The sequence below is a fragment of the Chelonia mydas genome, chromosome 5 (assembly GCF_015237465.2).
Source record: "Chelonia mydas isolate rCheMyd1 chromosome 5, rCheMyd1.pri.v2, whole genome shotgun sequence".
Lineage (NCBI taxonomy): Eukaryota > Metazoa > Chordata > Testudines > Cheloniidae > Chelonia > Chelonia mydas.
The window spans coordinates 50,965,577-50,983,900 of NC_051245.2; the positions used below are offsets into that span (position 1 = coordinate 50,965,577).

Here is an 18,324-nt window from a genome sequence, read left to right on the forward strand (position 1 = left end):
GTAGGGTACCAATAACTCTTCTTTTGTAGGTCCCCCCAAAACTGTAAAATTCATTCTTCTGGATCCCCCATGTCTAGTAATGAAATTCAGAAGATAGTGTCAGAACTGTGCTTTGAGATCCTCCAGTGAAAGGCATATAGAAGTATTATGACTTAATTATGGTGTACGCAAAGAACCAAAATACTCGTAGGACTTTGTTTGAGATTTGCCAAGTTAACATCACAATTGCCTTCACAAGAGTGCTATCATCTTGTATTATGTGTTATCAATACAATGCAAACAAAACATCACATGGATACAAAAGTTTGTTCAGTAAACAGATAGATTAACATGAAAACATCCAAACAGTCTTATGAAGTTTTGTGTCATTAGTCCTCTTTAAAAAGTATTTACACATGTACATAAAACATATTTGTGCCCTTGCTCAAATCGTTTTTAGTACAAACACTGTTCTTTGCAACAGCATTGCATCTCATGGGACCAATATTGTAATTAATGAGATTTGAAACACATATACTGACAGAAATTAAGATCCTAATATAAAAAAATAAAGATCCACTGTTTATGTTTAAAAGGGGAGGGGGGTTACTTTAAAGCTTCTTAGTCCAAAACTGGAAAGGAATTCACAATGTATTTTTAGAGTGTTATAAAAAATCTCTTACATAATGCTGATTAATTCTTAGGTTTGAAGGAAGAGCACTAGGCTTTGTGTGTCAGAGTGTTGACCAGATGAGCCACTAAGGGGATGGTTTGGGATTTTTTTAACTTCTAGATATAGAATGCTACAATTATTCAACTATTACAGGATTTAGCTTTGTTTGGGCATCTATGAAGATTTTTCTGTTCCTGGAATCTGCATCTTATTCTTGGAAGTCTTTATCATTTTAAAACATATGTTACATTATATCACCCTGCCTGCGATATAGGATAGCTGCAAACCATTTCTTCTTTTGCTCTTCTTTTACTGCAGCTAGTTATGTTGTGGAGTAACGTTAAGACTGTCTGCAGTGGCACATTATCAGTGCAGCTCTGTCATAATGGCTGTTACTTCTGTAGAGCCACTAGTGCTCCACTTTCTTTATATGTTTATTATAATGATGTGAATAATCAATGTAAAGTTCTTTTCATTTTGTGGATTTTTCAAAATCCTAACTATTGTAAATGGCTGAGTTCAGACAACATTCTCTTCCAAGACATTATATTTCAATAGATCCAATCATTAAATGACATTTCCTTATTTTTAATCCTAGTTATACCTGTATAGTTTTGAAGTGCAGCTGGAATGAATTTTGGCTAGCTGTCACATTTTAGAAATAAGCGTCATGGGCAAGAATAGACTAGGCTTGGTCTTTTTAAAAAGACGTTTTAGGGGTTAGGTTGGCCTTGGGGACCCCAAGAGTTTCTCCTCCTTTTTTAATAGGTTTCATCTCTCCATGAAATTTCTAACTAGGGACCTGATTCTGCAATCATTAATCACAGGAACACTCACATGAATGAGGATTGCTCCCCTGAATAAGGGAGGGCCTAGCTCATCATTAGAGGCAGTACAAGGAACAGAAAAGCAAAAGAAAAGCTCTGGTTGTTGCTGTCTTCCAGTGGGAAAGAAATCAAAGGCTGGTGGGAATGGCTCAATTGCAGTAAGGAGGAGTAAGAGAAGGCTCAGAGACAAGGCTGGCTTCATTGCCTGCCAGCTTGGTGCCCTGAGCTCATGGCATCAGAATTCCCTTCCCCAGTACAGTCCCCTCTTATCCTCCAGCAGAGCTCGTGCTGTCACCCCCAATTTCTTTTGTAAGTGCTTCTTCAGTCCCCTGGGAGAAGTTCCCATCACTGGAGGTTTATTCCCTACAGACGGTTAGTGCTGCACAAGGTTGCTTGATTGGCCCCATGCCCTGATGATAGAGGGCCCAGTCTTGTGAAGTGCTGAGCATTCCTACTGAAAAGAGTTAAGGGGCATTCAGCATCTTTCAGGATTGGACCCAATGGGCTAGACTGTGTTTTTATGACAGTCCACATCCCATCCCAGGATGCCTGCAGGGAAGCATGCAAACCACTAAACCCCTTCACCTGCTCTACTCTTCTTGCTGGTCCTAATTTGCAGGCTTTTGTATGAAAGCTGGTTTTAGCCCTGCTTCATCCTTACCCTTTTTGGCTTCTCCAAAGAGCATAGGGACCACAATTTTGCCTGGCCTTTACGTGGACATTCAAGGGGGAGTAAAGGCTCTCTTTGCATACTCCTCTTACAGCGTTCAGCAATGTGAGGGCCATGCAGAATCTCACCCACAGTTAGCATTTCCTAGCGGAGGTCAAGACACTTAACATTAGAAATAACTTTTAAAAAAATCAGACCAAGATTAGTCTATTACTCCCTCTAGCACAGTATGGGCCAGCGTGAATGCTTAACACCTGTGGTCAAATCACTACTCTGGCTTCCTGTTTGCTTCCAGTTGCAAATCAAACTGTTGATGATGATCTTTAAAGCCTTGTGTGACATTCTTTGTCCATAATTTATAGTTCAAGACAAAAAGAAACAAACTAAACTGCTCATATGTTTTAACAAGAGGTCTGACTGAAACTAGATTGAGCCAGACAACCTAATTTGTGAAAGGTGGTATCTGTGCTAGGTTGTTAAGCATTTGAAAGACACCTATTAATTATCATTACTGCCTCAATGGTCCATCTTCTAAAGAATGCAAGACCCTAATGTGTGAGTAGGTAACTGGAGAAAAATGGCTTGGAAATTGGGGATAACTGCCTTAGATCGGGGTTTCCAGGGGAATAAGGGACTTAGTTGGGCCCCAATACTGCAAGGAGTTCCATGTGGGCAGAACCATAAATGGCACTCCTTTCAGGTGCAGGCAGGGGACGGGATCCACCCACACTGCAGGACTGGAGGCTTTGTCTGGTTCAACTAGCACCATGTATAGAAACAAATACTTGTGTCAGAAGAGCCTATATTACCTTATTACTTGCTGTCCCACAAAATTCAGCACTCTTTTATGAAAAAAGGATGATCTCATTATGGAGCAGCTGATAATTTCTGACTTGGTCTGACACAGGCAGACTGCTAACTTCAACAGGTTTAGCTATCACAATAGCCACTTGTGTTTTTTGTCTTTAGAATTAGTCAAAATGTGCCTCCATAAGATTTGATGATGAGGTTACATATGATGGGATGCAGGTTTGGGTGTGTCTGGGAGCAGAATATGGCCTTTAGCCAGTAATGTATCATTACTAGATCAACAAATCTGTTCAGCAGCCTCAACATTTTAAAATTTATTAATCTCTCTTTTAAAAAAAAGATTCCAATGCAAGCAAAAGCCCTCAAACTTAGGATCTGGAAAAATAAATGGCCACAGCTATCATACTGTGACAGCTTTGGCAAACCTTTACACAGTTTTATAAAACAAATACCGGGTGATGTTCTATTCCCTAGGTAGCTTTTTACCATTAGATGTTCATACTTAATATAAGAGAGGAACAAAATGGTTCTATCTAGCCACATATTTACTTAGCACATATCAGTGAATTAAATATCATCCCAGTGGTATGCCACATCAGCCATGCTATGTCAACATGTTCAAACATACATTAGCTCTGTGGGACTTTTCTGTCCTCCTGGATGTGACAAAAGCTATAATAACCTGTGAAAGTCAGATCATTTCTGTCTGCATTATGGGCTTAATCTTCCGAGGAGCTGAGTTCCCTCGACCCCCAATGAACTCGGGGGGATGAGGAAATTCAACACCTCCCAAGACCGAGGCCTACCTTCTGGAAAGTACAGTGTAACCCTGACATCTGAGTATTTGCTTCTCATTGTTTTAAAAACTAATTTGATTTTTTCATGCACAGTTAAAAAAGGAAATATTGACAATTGACTACGATTTCACCCAATATAATATTTTGAGTTTCAGGGCTCAGGCAAAGGATGGTGATGACTAAAACCATGTGGCTTATACCAAACGGAAGCTGTGCTAGATCTGATTGATGGCTCAATGGTTTACTTTTGACAGTAGTGTTAAAAGTAAAAAGTAAAAGTAAAAACAAAGCAAAAACTTTATTAAGTCAGGAATTGGCTTATTTATAAAAATACTTTTAAAAACTTGTATTTATGCATATGTTGTCTCCTCTAACTGACTGAGGCATACAACAGATCTTCAGAGCCAACCAGAATGCAACAAACAATAAATAAGCAATAGCACATGAGGCATAGAGGAAGGATTGCGTTAAATCAACTAATTTAAAGCACTGATTTTAATCATGATTTAAATCAGTAAGCAGGGAATTTTGATTAAAATCATCCATTTTAATCTTGTTTTGCATTTGTACTTTTCAGTTATTTTCCTAAGGAAAGGCTGATTCTGATTGGTTGGTAACCATTAAAACATGTTGATTTATAACTAAATATAGCCTTTACACTAAATGTGGTGCTTCTTTTTGTTAACCAGGAGGATACACTATAACAATACACATTTATTTAAGCAATTACATAGCCTAATTTACATTTATTCAGATCCTTAATGTTTACATTTTTATTATGTTTGAAAATGGTGAATGAAGCATATATTTTTACTAGATAATGAGTCACTTTTTACTTGTGATTTGTATCAGGTTCTATTTGGAAATTCAAATTTAGTTAAAAATGCACATATGCAGCACTTTAAAACTGCTTTTTTATTAGTTAAATAAAATTACTTTACATGTGCTGGACACATAAGGAAAAAAGTTTATCAAAACGTGTTTGCATTTAAAACTAACTGATTTATTAAACAAAGTATTATCTGTAGCTAGTGAATTGAACTGATTCTTTATGGTCACCACTGTCTTTCAAGATTTTAGAACTATTAGAGATCATTCTCTCACACCTAGTTTTTATTTGTAGACTAGAAGAAGAAAACAAACTCTCCTGTATGTTCAGCTCCTTATTGGTTTCTTAACTTTGCATGGTCTAGTCATTGAACTGAACTAGTGGATTAAGCTGAAATGAAGAAAATATTCTCTCTCCATCTGTCACGAGGCTAGTGCTGACAAAAGCTGGTTTAGCAGTTCAACAAACTCTGGTTACAGGTGTTCAGCCAGTGATGTCCACCAGTTCAGTGTTTGACTTTCTTTAAAACTTCAGCAGAAAACATACTGATTAATATTTTTGTTTTATTTTAGTTTAATTTTAAATCATTTTAACAGATGAAAGTAAATTTAGGCCTTAACATAGGTTGTCATAATTTCAAATTTAATTTTAAAAAATAAACCTGTATTTAATTAAAATAAAACAATCCAGTTTTTTAAAAAATCAATTTTTAAAAAATCATCCACTTTTATCCACCCCGCAGGCTTATTATTCATAGAGTATACCACCAGGTCCAACAACCCATCTCAAATAAACCAAAGGAATCAGTTCACAAATACTTTGCAATGCATGAAAGCAAGAGACAAAGTAAGATAATAGCCCATGATTCTTCATATAGTTTACATTGACCCGCATTGAACCATGAATACATGGAATCTTTGTTTTTCTCATTTAAAGGTAATCACTCCGCAGCCCTTACCTTGTTGATGTTGGTTTATGGGATCAACTGGGAGACTTATAAACATTATACAGCAAACTTTGGAAAGCCCTGTCCACGCTGCAATTCTGTACAATAAAAACAAGCATGTCAGAGGATCCAGTTACAACATAGTGATCATATGATCCATATAACTCATTAATGTATGGCCATGGTGCTTAATGGGATCCAGAGGGCACCATGGCACTGAGGAGATCCAAGGCCCCTGGTTCTTTAACGTGTTGTAATCAGTGTGGATCCCATCATACGTGTGCATGCACCTTAGGTGCATAAGAGCAGATTTTTCTTGTCCAGAAATGTCCATCACACATGCCCTCCTCATGCTTCCATAAAGGTAATAAAGCGTGGAGCAGCCCCAACCCTATGTCAGTTCCCTTACAATTCAAAGCCTGTGTTGCTGATGACTCCAAAACACAGATGGAGGGCGGGTTGTGGGGTCCACACTGACTGCAACATCTCAAAGAACCATAGTTATTGTTAGGAGAGTAACCCTTCTTTCTTCTTTGAGTATGTGTAGGTGACTGGCAAGAAGTAGCCTCCTTGAATTGTGACAGTGAAGAGTTTCAGCTGTATCAGTCACCCAGTGATTGAAGTACTGTATTCCCAAACTTGGCATCTGACCTCACTGCCATGTCATGTGCAGGATGTTTAACAAAAGTTAGCAGGTTGTCCACATAGCTGCCTTGCTGATCAGTGACTGGCACATTTCTGAAGCAAGCAGAAGATGCTGCCTTCACCCTAGTGGTGTATGCCTTGATGTTTGGAGGGAGAGGCTAGCCAGTCAATTGATGGCTAGTGGAAATGCACCGTGTGATTGTGACATTCTGTACCTCAGGAGAACACCCTGCACCCCCAGGTTCATCCTTATAATCTGATTGTGGGGTATCCAATGCAAAGTTTGTCATGTCAGGTGTCTTCGGAAGGCTCATGATGCACTGAGCATTGTTGTTATAGTAATGTTATAGGTTGTAATTTCATGTATATAGTTATGAGGCTGAAAATGTGTCCTCATGGCTTAAAACAAGTGCAGGTAAAACTCTGTGGGAGCAGGGGTCAGTTCACACCTCATCAGGGCATGTATGGGACAAACCCAGCCCAGCCTCATGGGAACAAAGGACACTGGCCTAGGCAGCAACAAAGGATCTGTTGGACTCTCGAGTGACTCACCCCCCTTCCCTTGGTCAGTTTGGGACTATGATGAGGTAATGCTCACCTGACTCTGAAGGGGGGGGAAGCAAAGTCAAGAGGGAAAAAAGAACATGATAAAAGGAAGAGACATTTGCCATGCTCTCTCTCTCTTCCACCTCCAACTACAGACACCACCACCAAGCAACTGAAGCGATAATCAAAGGGGAGAGCCTGGCTGAAAGGCAAGCAGCCAGCCTGTGGTGAGAAGTACCAAAGTTTGTAAGGGCACTGAAAGTGTTAAGATCAGCTTAGACTGCGTTTTGCTTTTATTTCATTTGACCAAATCTGATTTGTTGTGCTTTGACTTATAATCACTTAAAATCTATCTTTTGTAGTTAATAAATTTGTTTCTTTATTCTACCTGAAGCAGTGTGTTTGATTTGAAGCATGTCAGAGACTCCCCTTGGGATAATAAGCCTGGTACATATCAATTTCTTTGTTAAATTGACGAACTCATGTAAGCTTGCAGCGTCCAGCGGGCATAACTGGACACTGCAAGATGGAGGTTCCTAGGGTTGTGTCTGGGACCGGAGATATTGGCTGGTGTCATTCAGTTGCACAATCCAAGCAGCAGCTGGCCAAAAGTGCTCACTCACTAGCTGGGAGCAGCTTACATGCGTGAACTGCCCGGGAGTGGGGGTTCTCACAGCAGAGCACGGTAAGGCTGGCTCCCAGAGTCGAGGATTGGAGTGACCTAGCAGATTACCAGTCCAGATAACACCAGGGGAATGTCACAGTGATCCACTTCAAGATTCTTTGTGATATGATAGCCTGGTCTTTCGATGCACCAGATATGGTCACAAAGAGGTGTAGAGAGACTTTAAAAGGCTTGGTCCTGTTGAGGTAATACAGCAAGGCTCTGGAAACATTCAGAGCATGGAGCTTCTTTTCTCCTCATGCTGAGTGTGGCTTCCGGAAGAAGAATTAATTGGTTCAGGTAGAATTACAAGCCCATCTTAGGGATGAATTTGGTGTGTGGTTTCATCACCACCTTGTCCCTGTGGAAGAAGGTCCATCTATAAGTGCTTGGAGCCCATTGACTCTCCGTGGAGAAGTAATGGCCACAAGAAAGACAGTCTTGGTGGTAAAGTGGTGTGCAGTCAAAGAGCGGTTTGAAAGGAAGCTCTATAAGTTTTAAAAAGATGATGCTGAGGTCCCACATACGAGTCAGCTCCTAGACTGAAGGTCAAGCATGAAGAAGACCCTTGAGGAATTTCACTACCACAGAGTGCAAGAAGACTGAAGGTGACTGTACTGAAGCATGATATGCCAATATTACAGCAAACTGTATTATAAGGGACTTAAATAGTAACCCCATTTACTTCAGACCAAGATCTTCAGTACTGGGGCCTCCCCCAGGTTAATATTATTGTGTTGCCCAAATGGACAATCTTTTCCATTTGGAGGAGTATGTCTTCCTGGTGGTCGTTTTCCGGCTCTGTATAAGAATTTTCTGAACCTGTAGGGAGCAATCTCTGTCAGAGTTTCTCAACCAGCCAACATCCAAGCCCTCAGATTCAAATGACTACAGATTTGGATGCAACATCTGACCATGGTTCTGGGACATTATGTCTGAGCAGGTTGGAAGATGTTTGGACACCTGCAGCAGATCTTATAGCCAAAACTGTTTTGGCCAGTATGGGGCTATCATGATGATCAAGGCCTTACCCATCTGATCTTGGATATTATCCTGGGAATTGGAGAGTGGGAGGGGATTGGGAAAGTGTACAGGAGTCCTTGAAACCATGGAAGAAGGGTTGATTGAGCATCTTGCTTGCTTATATAGTGCATCACTGATGTATTGTCTCTCAGGATTTTCACCATGGAATTCAGCACAAAAATCGGCAGAAATGCCATTCTGACTAGGCTGTTGGCTCTCTGTTCTACAACATTCATGTGTAGCTTCAAATTGTCTTTAGACCACATGCCTTGCATCTGAAGGTGCTTCAGGTGGGTGCCCCAGCCTGTCCCTGATATGTCCAAAAGTGTCATTGTCAGGGAGGGGTCTGAAAATGTCACCTCTTTCCTTGTGTTCATCAGGTCTAGCCACCAAGACAGCTCCCACAGTACTTGAGGCAGATGTGTGACTCATTTGCTCATATGATATCTGGATGGGGAGTACAGAGACTTCGGCCACTGTTGTAAAGGCCACAGACAAATTCTGGCAAGCAGCGTCACATACAAGCAAATTGATATATGCCCTAAGAGCCCCAGACATGTGCACACTGTCACCAGATTCACCTGTTGGTCATGCACCACTGACTGAAGTTATTGGAATCTGTTCTGTGGAAGGTAGGCTCTTGCTGATCTGGAGTTGATCAGCCTCCCTGTGAACTCTATCATCTGTGATAGTGTGAGAGACTATTTCTTGTACTTCACAAGGAGTCCTAATGGGGAGGACAGGGAAGGGTTCAGTTTAAAGCTATCTCTGTCTCCTCCTGTCTGCCTCTGATCTGCCAGTTGTCCAGGTCTGGGTAGGCATGGATTCCCTTGTTTCTTGGACATGCTGCCACTAACACCAGGAACTGCGTTAACACACCTAGCAGCATGAAGAATCCAAAGGGGGCAGTACCCTGTATTGATAATGGCTGTGTCTGACTGTGAATCTCAGGTACTTCTTGTGGGCTGGGGGTGTATGGCTATGTGGAAGTATGTATACATCCTGCAAGTCAAGAGCTGCAGACTCGTCTTGAGCTTTAAGCCTGGAATGATGGAAGCAGTGCTACTATCCCGAACATGAGACACTGAATGTATTTGTTGAGTCTCCTTAGGTCTAGAATAAGATGAAGACTCTCCTTCTTCTTCAGTATGAGAAAATATCACAAATAGAAGCCTCTTCCCCTTTATTTCTGAGGAACCACCTCTATGGTTCCTAGATGAAGCAGTGAGGCCACTCTGGTTTGTACTAGTCTTTTGTGAGAAGGGTCCCTGAAGAGGGATGAGAAAAGGGATGGGTGGGGTAAATTATGGAATTGGATGGGGTAGCCATATATGATGATCTCCAACATCCTTCTGTGTGATGTCAAGGCAGACCACACCTGGTGGAATCAGGGGAGGAGGCAGCCAATGATTATGCTCTGTAGGCTGGGTCTGGTGCAGCTATCATCCCTCTCATAAAATCTGCTGATGCACTGACGGAATGAAATATGGTGTCAAAGAAGAGGAAGGTTGTTTCTCTTTGTTATATCTCAGTTTCTTTTTTATTATGATATTCCTTGTCTGTGGCAGGATGTGTGTGCTGTCTCAGCTAATGCTAAGGCTGAAGACAGTAAGGCTTGCAGTACTAAGGAATGGTGTAAATCCCCAGAGAATACAAGGCTGCTTTTCACCTTCAGCAAATGTAAGGCACTGAGCCATCAAAGGGAAAGTCCTCAATTGTAGTCTGTAGTTCTCTCAGGATGCCTGGAGCCACTGTGTTCTGTGCATGGTCACTGTGGTGGCCACAGATCTGGCCGTGATGTCTTGGGAGTGTAGCAATACCACATGTGACTTCCTCCCAAATAGTTTGAGGCATTTGGAGTCTTTGTCCTTTGGTGTACTCTTGTTGACTTTTTCACTTTTCTTTTACAACCTAGACAACTAAGGAGCCAGTGCTGTGGTAGGAGTAGAAGTCCTCAAACCCTGAAGGAAATACCTGGTACCTCTTCTCAACTCATTGGTGGTATAATGGGTGGCATCTGCCACAGAGAAGATGCCAGGTCTAGAAGTCCCTTGCTAATGGGAAGAGCGATTCTGGTAGGACCAGAAGCTGACATGATGTTGAGCAGCTTGTGGGACTTTTCTGAGATGACCAAAGTCTCACTCTCTAGAGTATCAGCAATGTGCACAAAGAACTCCTGGAATACTTTCAAGTCATCTAGCATCAGTGATGGTGCTGAGGATACCACTTCATCTGGAGGAGATGAGACAGAATGCTGATGTTTTTGTGCCCCTGGATCCTGTACCTCTTGGTATTCTGGTGTCAGTAGTCTAGCCACAGAAACTACTCGGGAGAGGGACCTCTTCTTTGATGATGGACACTAGCTTCTTGATGCTTGTAAAGGATGGCCCCAGTATTCCCAATAAGGCCTGTGTGACTTGCAGGCTGTTGACCAATGCTATTCTTGGTAGGCTGGTGGTGATTAGGTCCGTAGAAGTCTGCAGGTCTCTCTACTACACTGCTCACAGACCTCAGAGAGGATGGGTCCCCTGCTAGAAGTCTGCAGGCGAAAAGGTGTGCCCTGGAGATGATGAGGAGTAGACCTCCTTTAGGGGCAGCACTTACGAATAAGACTCTTTTAGTCCCAGAGTCTGTATTGGCGCTAGTGGATACCAGTACCAGGATAGACTTGGCTCCGCCCAACCCTCCTTGCTAAAGGCCAGGGTTAATGCCTTGGGGGGTCAGTGCCAGCTGAGTCTGCTGCATCACAGTGTGCTGCTTCTCTCCATCCCTCAATGCCATACAGGCCTTATCTCCCAATGTTTTGTGTGCCTGTCCTTGCAGAAGGACACTAAGCTCCTTCTTGAACTCCTGCTTTGGTGCTTGGAAAGTCCTTTTCCGTGCTCAGCTTCAATGCCTTAGGTGTTGATGTTCGCTTCGACATCAAAGCTGAAGTCAGCTTTGGTCCCAATGCTAATATTCATGCTGATATCAATGCCAGTGTCGGCACCAGATCTTTCTTCGGTACCAACTTCTCCATGGTGGTCTTAGAAATCGTAACTCTCCTTGATGGAGCACTTGTCCATTGGAAGGATTTCAGAGCTCATTTCCTCAGAGTCCTTCATGGATTGTTCAGAACCCGGAGCTTCAGCCTCATATCTTGAGACTTGTGAGACCTCACAGAGAATGGTAAGCATACCGAGCATCTGTTTGGAACATGGGATTCCCCTAGACAGAAGAGGCACCTACTGTGCCCATCTCGTAACGTACCAAGCTTGAAGCCTGCAGGTTTTGAATCTGCCAATACAGAAACCCTGTATGGGGGGGGAGAGGTGTCAGACCAGAGAATTTTGACCAATCATTTGATCAGTTCCTGCTGGTCAAAACAAAAGATTAAAAGAGGTTGTGAATATTCACAGAAGATTTTAGAAGATTTCAAAGGAGTTTAGGCTAGCTAAAAACTAGCAGGTCAGACACCAGCCAGGTTCTGTCTCTCTGTCTCAGATGGTAAGAAGGAACTGAGGGAGAATCATGACAGTTTTATGCCCTTTCAACATGGGAGGATGACTAGGCACAGGGCACATGGACGACTCTGATGGACTCTGCTAGTGAAGGAAAATCCAGTCTTGCAAGCCCGAGGTGCAGTGGGATACATCACTGACACATACTCCAATGCAGTAGTAATGTTAATACAGAACTATGGTCTTTGGGATTTATGTTTTGGTTTGTTTTTGCAGCAGTATATTTGTTTTGTAAGACAGAGCCTCTTGTAGGAACCAGACTACTGATTGTATTCTTTGACATTTCTATTTATAAAAATCTAACCAGGTTCATTTTCAGTAATTTTTTTGTTCATCTGGTAAGGAAAAAATAAAAAAAAGGAGATTAATACCAGCCTGCATATTATGTGTTCAAAACCTTAGTGAATTCTTCAAGGTCTGCTGTGGGTCAGATTTCATGAAATAGCAGTAAAAATTCCTTTTTTACCTTGTCTCCATGTGTTCTGAGGAGGGTTGTAAGGTTTGAATTACTAAGTAATCACAAAGAACTCCTCTTTTCATGAGCTTGCATCCGGGAAATGGACCATTTAATATTGGCGTAAACAACAAACTCCATCTCCTTTTTCTCATTTACCACTCTTCTCTGGCATTTTCTTCTGTAGGACCCCAATCCTTCAATTGCTTTCACCCAGGCCGAGGGCAGATGACAATGCAAGACTGGGGCCTAATTTTTAAAAATCTTGTTTATTGACTTTTGTAAAAATAAGATTATTACTGCATGTACCTTCAAAACAGAAAAAAATAGTTCATTAGTGTATTTGCAGTTAGTTTTTAAACAACAAAACATGCATTTAATGCATCTTCCAGCCTTCCTTATAAAATGTTTTCTCATTACCATGGCAGGGAAAGGTATGGAAATGATCACTTCTAGTTCCTAAAAGAGGAAAATATATCAAGAGCATTTATTAAAAATAATTAGATACAAATTATAGTAATCTAGTAGAAATAAACTGTAGCCTCAAAGATAAAATTAGCCTAGTATCAATAATATAGAGCACCTCCAAACTCATTCTGTATATACAGAAAAAATGTATCTAATGATTCCATTGACTTCTATCATTTAATGTGGTACCCATAAAGATTACTCAGAAATAGTCTCTCCGTTTGTATTCACCTTTACTTCTGTTATAAGTTTCACTCTCAAACAATACCAGCAGAAATTAAAGTTAATCACCACTCAAAGTTTAATACATCACAATTTTATAGATTAAAGGATCTCTATTCATATTCATTCTCATATAACCCATCTGCTGAAAATCCAGTATGATGAGTCTGAGGGGACAGTCCTGAAACAAGGTGCTGGGGCACAACCTGCTCCCAAATGAACAAAGGGTTAATTGTTGCTAAACTCCGCCCCCTCCCTTTTTGCACAGATGCTAGGGAAGGACTATAAACTGTGTGCTTAGAGACTGCCTATGAGAAGATCATGGGACTGAGCTGAACCCAAGGCTAGGGGAGTTTTGTGTTTCTCCATTTCTGCTTATGTTAACTTGTTTTCATTTCTGGGTATAAATTTTATCTTTCAATAAAACCTCTGCTGACTTTCTGGGGGTATTTTCTGATAAGTCAGTCTACCAGCTTACAGTTGCTATGTGTGAGTCTGGTAGTATCATTTAGAGACCTGAATTCAATTACCTACCCTGTCCTCTTGCTTTCGAAGCAGAAGAGACCTGGAATACTCTCTGTGAAGTGTTCTCAGGCCCTGGAAGAGATGTAGCACCTCGCTTCACCCCAAAGTGATCCTTTTGGCCAATTAAGGACAGGTATTGATGGACTCTGAAGAGAGTCAAGTCCTGGCCTTGACGGCTGGGAAAATGATGACTGAAATGGAACCTTGCGCATGAGAGATTAACTCAAGGAAATAACTGGCTCCCAACTATTAGAAACACAGTGATTCCTGCAAATTGTTCCTGCTCATCTGAGGTTTTCACATATATACTGTCAACCTATCTGTCTTATGATTTTATACTGCCACCCATCACCATGCTATCAGAGGCCCAGATCCTGAAAGATATTTAGGCTCCTAACTTCAATTGAAATCAATGGGACTTAGGACCTAAATACCTTTGAGGATCTGGGCCTGAGTGCCTAGTATATCTTAGTAGGAAACCTACAATTTCAGTATATTTAAAAACATATCACTTTTGTAGCTTTTGGTTTCTCAGTTCAAAGACTGTGGCCTAATGTCATGATGGTCACTTGACAATACATTTTAGCTTTTTTTTTCATTACTGATCCTAAATGGGGCAGGAAGTACAGAGATCCTTCAGTCTTTTCTGTTTTCTTTTCTCCTTTACTTCCCTCTGCACTCACATTCAGAATAACCATCCCTCCAACTGAGGAAAGCTGGACATGACGCTCTCAGAAACTTTTCAAGAGTGTCCTGTAGATCAGGCAGACTCATACACAACAGGCTGGAATAGCTCAGGTTCTATACTTTAGTAAGATAGCAGCAGGAGCCTTTTGTGTCCCATTGTTGCTAATGTGCAGCAAGATCAGTGTGAGTGGCTACTCCGTAGAGGATCCTTCTTTGACTGGGAAGGCATCAGATCTATGTGGCAGCCCCCTACATTATGGATGGACACAGCAACTGACCCTCTACTACAAGAAGTACCTGAGTGGAGGTGTGGATAAGCTTTTTTTCCTTTGAGCGGGGGGAGGGATGAGAGTTAATTTCATAAGCCAGCCCCAGAGGTTTTGGTTCAGAAACAGACAAAGTATAAAGAATCCCAGAAATACAGATGGAGTTTGGTCTAGCGCTCCGCATGCACCCATAAGTGTTATGGACTTCAATATAATTTTTAATATACTAACAATGAAATATCAGGCCCTCATTATCCTTCCTTGTCCAGCTGTAAGGCATTTATTGATGAGATTTAGAACTCCAGAGGTGATTCCTTTGTACCCTAAAGTTTAAATGCCAAAAGTTTCTTATTAGCCAGTTTTCCTGTACAAAACTCATGTAAATAATCCTGAGGTTGGCAGGCATGTGCTGTTCTGAATCACTTCTGAAATAGGCCATTTTAATTTTCCTGTGCAGAAATGCATAGCTTGTTCTTCTAAGACCATATTTTGCCCCAGTTCTGAACTACTTCCACTGTGCCTCAAGTGGAGCCTCAAGAAGCCTGACAGCAGGGTAGTTGGACACTTATTGATGGGTCTAATACCTGAGATTACTTTATACATTCCTGACCAGACTTCTGGGCAAGCCTCAGATGTTAACCATTTTCTGTTCAATATACTGAAATCTTTTATAAGCCTGCAGCATAGCTATCTCAGACCGGCAATTGTGATATAAGAATGTGGAGGTGTGGGGTTTTTGTTTAAAACAAATTTATTTTGGCCCCCTGCTGTAAAATCCTAGTAAAAATACATGTATGTCCTGAATATTAATTAATGGACTCAGGGAGCCGTTTCTCAATTACATATACCAGCTCTGTCTCTGTTTTCTCTTAGAAAGACACAATTCTCCTAAGAGATAAAGACTGATTTCTCTTTGCTTTAATTGGAAGCAGGACTAGTACTTGGTCTGATGCTCCAAATATTCAAATTTCCATCATGAGTGGGTGGGTTACTCTTTAGAATTGTTCAGGATTTGATTCTGGTGTTTCAATATTTTAGCCAATTACAACAGAGATATTCCTTTCAAAAAACTGTTTAATATTAAAGGTAACATTACATTTAATCACCATGCTAGATCATTCAAGGAAAGAAATACACAATCATAAAAATAATCCATTTTAGGAGATGTCTCCCTCCCCTCCCCCCACCATGATCCTTTACAGTATTTTTAAGAAATAAATTTTTTCATTGAGATTTTTACCCTCTTTCCCTGTATTTTCTGGATCTCCTTTCTCTGCTGTAGGTGCTTGTAATGTCAGGGGAAACAATGAATTTTGAATTGAGACTTAGGAGATCTGATCACATAGTCTATTCTTGGGGGCAAACCTCCCATTGAAACCAAGAAAGATCAAAGTGCAGAACGAGGGCTTGCTGGTGAGTGGTAAGGAAATAACAGACTTCAAGATTTTAGAAAGTCATGAGAGAAACACTGTGAGGAAAACCTCACTAAGTTTTCCTTTATTTTGGCCCTTTCAGTGAATTTTGTCCTGGGTGATATAACCCAGTAATCTCCATCCCACTCATCTAAGTAGTACATGGACTGCTGGAAGCCAAAACATCAAAAGGGCACTTTTAAACTAGTTCAAAGCTCAAAGTTTACGTCTGTTAAAAATAAATAAAGAATTATATAAATCCTAGCATCCAATAGAGGTCTTGCCACTGAATTCAGTGGTAGCAGGATCTGATCTCCTATTATGAATAAAAATCTTGTCACTTATTTCCCATACCCTCAAATGTCAATGAAAACAGTCTTTTGAAAAAATATGGACTTTTCTCTGCAGTAGGTGTGAACCTAACTCAACCATATTTTGTTAGTTCACAAGAAACAGAAGGGGAAACTGACCAGTTTAGTGACACTGTCCAAGCTATGTGAAATAAAAAAAATGTTTTTTTTAAAACAAGAGCTTAAAAATGAAAAGTACATTAGATTTTTAAAATGTGTTCTGCATTGATAATTTAAGTGTATATTTAAAGGCCAAACGTGAAGAGACAAGAGCTAAAAAAGAATACAATAAAACAATAAGCACAAAAATAGGCAATGCATTTCATAAAATACACGTGGTCTAAAGCCACAGAAGCAATTTAAATATTTCTTGATAAGGCAGCTTCATATCCTAAAACTTGTGGGGAAAAAAATATAATATTCAAAGAAGGCCAGATCCTTTCCAGTCTTTTCATCTTTTTAGAACTATCCGCTGGGTCTTTCCATTAAAACATCATTACCCCCACCTTTCAATTTAAATCTGAACTCAAATAAGCACACTTCAAGTACAAGTTTTGCATTCAGCCACACTCGATAAGCATTTGTTTACAATAGGTCTTTTTCAGTCTATTCATCGATTTTGATAGGGGTCTTTAGACAGTGTTTTTAAATAAATTTTAATTTGGAAAACTTGCAGATCACTGTTCAGGATCATGATCATGTATTTCCATGGACTAAGCTGATACATCCAATATAGGTTGTTGTTTTGAGTATTGAGGTGCTGTACTTGGTGTGTGAGAATTCAATGTTGTGTTCACCTCATAACAAAAGAAGCTCTAGCATTCTAGTGGGCAGTGCAGTATTTCTGTACTTGCCTGTAGGCCTAACTGCTAATTTTGAAGTCCAGTCACTCTGTGCTCAAACAACATTGTTTACTACAAAATGTTCCGCAAAAACTATGGCTAAAATTGCTCAGTGGTCAGTCATGTTTCTTGAAATTAATTTTCAGACTGAGTAGCTGCTTGCTGTAAGGAGCTTTCCAACTGAATATCTCTCCCATCTGCCACAAGTTGCCCACAACCTTTTATAAACAATCAATAAATTTTAAAATATGCACTTCTTTAGATGCATTTTTATTTTGAATAACTTGAATAGGTTCTCACCCTTTGTCATCATAGAAATGGCTATAAAATGTCTTACAGCTTTCTCATAGGAGAGCTGCCTATGCAACTGGAAATGGATAATGGCATACAATGGACCTCCAAGGTAATGAAAAACTACTTAACCGCAAATAAGAAAACCTCTCTACCCTACCCAGAATTCAGTGGGTATCTGTGAAGCAGTATGTGTGAAAAGACTGACCAAAGGGCTTAAAATTAGCAAGCAAGTTAGCGAATAGCTTACAAATGTACCATTTTCCAGATGTAAGTGTGCTTTGTGCCTTACGAATACACTTTGAAATACACTTTTCCCTGCACTAAGGAATCAAGCCTTGTGAGGGAAAATAAGCAGGGGCTGAAGGGTGTAGAATTCATCCCAAAATCCTAACACAGGCTGTAGGGCTACAGCAGAACCTCAATGCAGCTGCTATATCAGCTAGGGGAGAGACCCCCCCAATGAAACTGCTCCAGAGGTGTTACAGAGCTTACCTGGTGCAGAAAATCTTGTGTGGGTCCGTCACTCTTGCTGAGAAAGTGTTTAACTGAGGAGCTGGGGAGAGGAAGGTTTTCACCCATACAGCCAAACCCTGGTCTCATGGAAGTCAATGGCAAAGTTCCCACACTCTCTTCTAGGACTAGGATTTTCCCAATATTCAGTGAATACCTATTGCACATTGTCATCAACCATAATAGTTTATTTTTTTCAAATCAGCTGATTGAATTCAGTGCAGAAGCTCACCATGCTTCCCTTAAGGTGACTTTTGTTTCATCCTTTAATATCTAATAGATTCACTCTCTTTACCTCTCTTTCAGATTCACATTTGACTTCTGTTCCACTTTCCTATTACTGGTAATTTCAGAGAGCCACACAGAAAACTCCAGTGTATCTGGG

At 40.6% G+C, this 18,324-nt stretch overlaps 1 long non-coding RNA gene across 1 annotated transcript in view; it reads right to left on the bottom strand.

The window, feature by feature from the left end:
* Positions 1-235: 235 nt before the first annotated feature.
* The window catches only part of LOC122465837, a 54,173-nt gene continuing 36,084 nt past the window's right edge, over positions 236-18,324 (bottom strand). Inside the window, exons 5-7 of the long non-coding RNA XR_006290934.1 lie at positions 12,376-12,672; positions 5,544-5,629; positions 236-5,113 (exon numbers count right to left, since the gene is read on the bottom strand). This is a non-coding gene — a long non-coding RNA (uncharacterized LOC122465837). The remainder of the gene's footprint in view (positions 5,114-5,543; positions 5,630-12,375; positions 12,673-18,324) is intronic.